The following is a 4,450-nucleotide window of genomic DNA, read 5'->3' as shown; positions in this document are numbered from 1 at the left end:
CATGAGTCACAGGAAGAAAAATAAACTCACTCAGTTGTGCAGAGCAAAATGTTGCTCTGGCGAGCCTTCCTGTCCCAGCCAGGGCTCCCACCTTGACCTCTAAGTGCCTTTCTTGCAGACATGATGGGCAGAGCCCAAGATACGCCTTTACCAACTGAGCTATCAGGGAAGCCCTCAGGGTTCTAGAGGTGGGCATTAAAAACTCATTAGTTATCTGTTAAATTATTTTAGTGGGTAGTTACCAGCAGGAGAGGGAGATGGGGAGAGAAGGAGGGAAAGAGAGAAAGAAGAAAGGGAGGAAGGAAGGGAAAGGAGAAGAGGAAGGGAAGAGAAGGGAAAAAGAAAAAGAGAGAAAATAGAGTGCATTTCACATAGTTTAAGTATTGTTTTGTGAACCAATTTTCAGGTAGAAATCATTTTTTAAATATATAGGGTTACTGGAACATGATGTAGAAATCCTACTCTAAAAACACTTGAGAAACACTGGCTTTGATCTTCGAAATAAAAAGTTTCTTCAAAATGTAGACTATTGAGTTTCCACAATGAGTGGACTAAACAGAAACCCTTCCAAAGTTTTCCTTACTGCCTACCTAGCTGGGCTCACTGGAGACATTTGAGAGCCTTCCAGGTTTGTTCAATGTGTCCTCAAGATCCCCTCCCTCTCCGTGGTTCTCAGGAGCTGAGAAAACACACGAGCGACTATTTCCTGAACACTTTATCCTACCCACCGAAAAAGCTTTCCAACGGCCTTAAGTTTCTGATCATGTTTCCAGTTGGGCGCTGAGTTTGGGAAGCAGACTCCAGTGAGCCCAGGCTGAATGAGTGACCCCACTCTGCTCCCACCTCATCTCTTCATTTGTCTCTCACCAAAGTGGGATGCCTCTGTCATATTTACTGTCATTGCCTCCCCACAACTCAGTGCCCTGTATGCAATAGGCACTCTGTAAGTGTTTGCTGAATAAAAAATAAATAAATAAATAAAAGAGAATGAATCTGCTATCAGTAAAGATCAGCTAGGTGAAGTACATGTAGCTTTGTTAAGGCCTTTCATTAACCAAGAGGTTAATGAAATTTGCTTTCATAGTAGATGACTGGATGAGAACCCAATTAAAATTCGTCTTCCTCTGATTAATGGGGTTAAGTGAAGGTCTCCAGGTCACAGTAAAAGATCTAGGAGATACCTGTTCACTTCTCATATATGGTGGCCCCAGTGAGTGTTGCCAAGAGGTCAGTTATTTGCCTGTGAAAGCAAATAAATAACACCTGAGAGAGGAAGAAGGGTTCCATGTTTGGGCTACAAAAAGAAAAACAGAGAAGGAATGGGTAGAGGCAGACTCAGCCACTCCAGGATTTCCCTGATGGCCCAGGAGCTCACCTAGAGGCCTGAGAAGATGGTGGAGGGCCAGACCGGAAACCAGTGAAGACGGGCGAGGAAAGAAATTTCCGGGTGCCACGTACACACTGCCTTTCAGCAGTCCCCCAGTTTTGCCCAAGGGAGTTTAGTGTCATACAGCACCCTTCCTGTACTAATTCAGGAGCTATGGGGGACTTACTGTCTCCCACCTCAGTCCACACAGGATTCCCACGTGGCTCAGATGGTGAAGAATCCACCTGCCAGTGCAGAAGACTCAAGAAATGTGGGTTCAATCCCGAATTGGGAAGATCCCCTGGAGTAGGAAATGGCAACCCACTCCAGTATACTTGCCGGGAGAATCCCATGGACAGAGGAGCCTGGCAGGCTACAGGGTTCACAAAGTGTCGGATACAACTGAGCAACTGAGCACACACACCTCAATCCACACAGGGTGAAATCCCAACATTCATAGCATCCCAGAGACTGCCTCAGGGTGGAGAAGACCATGGCTGCAACAGGTCCTAATCAGACGCCAGCAGGAACAGTGTGGAGCCTACTCCTGCAGCAGAAACACACTGAATAGCAGCCCAGAGAACTAGGGAGTGGCTCAGGGACAGAACAAAGGAGATATCTGGGTGTTCTGGCCTAGATGGCTGTGTAGCTGCTCAAAGCTAAAGTTAGCTTTCCTTCCTGTCAGCATTTATCAGCTTTCATTTGAACCTTCTCAGCTGATGTGGAAGAAAATGTGGCTCCCCAGCATTGTGGAAAATCCTTCACCATCAATCAGCCTTTTTCCAGAGAATTCAGATATCTGCCAGCCCAGCTCTGGAGAGCTCTTTCATGTCCAGGAAATGTGCTAGTGAGTCAGGTTCTGGAAGCCTAATTTCACTATTAAAGAAGGTTCCTATGCTATGAGGAACTACAGCTCTGAACTGTCTCTCTCAGCCTATTCTAAATTTAGGATACGAGGTTCCATGGTGCAAAGCACACTTCTCTATGAAGCCACAGAAATCCCTTCTGAAATTACAGCCGGGCAATACTCTTTTGTTTCTATTCCGTCACCAGGTCAATTCACAGACAACGTGTAACCAAAACATGGAGGAAAATCTCAAGCTTTGTACAACTGTTGAAGAGACTTAAACAGAGCAATGCTGTCATTGACTCATGGTTTCCAGTAAGAAGGAAAAAAAAAAAAACAGGCTCCTTATTTCTTGAGAAAAATCTATCCATTGAAAGGTCATCCACTTGTTTTGTTAAAGACCTTGGATGCTCACAGGGCCTTTAAGCTTGTGGGGAGGTAAAGACAGTGAGTCCTCATGTTAAAGGAAAGAGAAACATTACAGAGAGGTCTCGTGTTTTTAAGCTTTTAGTCTTCACATTGCATGTTAGAATGGAAAAGTACCAAAACCATCTATAACAATAATAGCTGCTGTCTATTCTGTTTATTCACCATGTGCCAAGCACATGTGTCTTATTTAACCCTCGAAACAACCTTACGAGCAGAGCTGACATTCAGCCTTCAGTAGGTTTTTAAGCTACTGAAATACTTCTTTACTGCTGCTGCTGCTAAGTCACTTCAGACATGTCCGACTCTGTGCGACTCCATAGACAGCAGCCCACCAGGCTCCCCTGTCCCTGGGATTCTCCAGGCAAGAACACTGGAGTGGGTTGCCATTTCCTTCTCCAATGCATGAAAGTGAAAAGTGAAAACAAAGTCGCTCAGTCATGTCTGACTCTTAGCGACCCCGTGGACTGCAGCCTACAAGGCTCCTCCATGCATGGGATTTTCCAGGCAAGAGTACTGGAGTGGGGTGCCATCGCCTTCTCCGAAATCTTCTTTACTGGTTGGTAAAATATGCACTGCCCAGGGACCACTGAGTGACAGCCCTCCTCCCCATGTTCACAACCTTCTCTCCAGCCTTCCTCTTCTCTGGGGACATCCAGGACTGTCCTCTAGACTAAAGGTTTCATGCTGGTGACTGTTGTGATTGGTAAGTGTCCAGGCTATACTTCTGATTACATATTTTCAGTGTCTCTGCTACCGTATGAGGTTAGATATGGTTATTCTCATTTGCAGATGAAGAACAGGAAGCTTGAGACAGTATGGCAGACTTTCTTTTCCAAAATTAGCTCCAATAATAGTTCCAAGCACACATGCTCTTCCAGAACCTCGTCACTTCCCCATCAGAGTTGGCATCCATCTCCCCTCCCCTAGAACCTGGGGGTGGGGGTGAAGGGCTGTGTGACTGTCTCAATGAGCAGAATGTTACAGAAGAAATGCTGTGTGACTTCTGGGGCTAGATCAGCAAAGCAGGCTTCCCTTGTGGCTCAGCTGGTAAAGAATCTGCCTGTACTGTGAGAAACCTGGGTTTGATCCCTGGATTGGGAAGATTGCCTGGAGAAGAGAAAGGCTACCCACTCCAGCATTCTGGCCTGGAGAATTACATGGCATGTGGTCGCAAAGAGTCAGACATGACTGAGCGACTTTCACTTTTTCAGCAAAGTGATCCAGTTTCCACTTGGCTTCCTCAGGACACTTGCTGTCGGAGTATAACCACCATAGAGAAGAAGCCCAAGCCATATGAAGAGGCTGTGTGCAGTTCTTTGGCTGATAGTCTCAGCTGAGGTCCCAGCTGCCAGCCAGCCTCAACAGCTAGAAGTGGGAGTGAAGGAGCTTTCAGATGATGTCAGCCCCCAGCTGCAGAGCTACCCCCTCAGCCTGTGAGTTTCCAGCTAAGGCCCCAGACACCAGAGAGCAGAGACCAACTGTCCTGATATGCCCTATCTAAATTTCTGACCTAAAATGTACCAGTATGCAAAATGGGAGGAATTTGTCACTTGATACTACGTAAGGTCCGTCTAGTCAAGGCTATGGTTTTTCCAGTGGTCATGTATGGATGTGAGAGTTGGACTGTGAAGAAAGCTGAGCACTAAAGAATTGATGCCTTTGAACTGTGGTGTTGGAGAAGACTCTTGAGAGTCCCTTGGACTGCAAGGAGATCCAACCAGTCCATTTGGAAGGAGATCAGCCCTGGGATTTCTTTGGAAGGAATAATGCTAAAGCTGAAACTCCAGTACTTTGGCCACCTCATGCGA

This window comes from Bos javanicus, chromosome 1 (assembly GCF_032452875.1).
Source record: "Bos javanicus breed banteng chromosome 1, ARS-OSU_banteng_1.0, whole genome shotgun sequence".
Taxonomy (NCBI): domain Eukaryota; kingdom Metazoa; phylum Chordata; class Mammalia; order Artiodactyla; family Bovidae; genus Bos; species Bos javanicus.
The sequence above is the reverse complement of the archived record's forward strand: the minus strand, read 5'-3'. Positions refer to the sequence as shown.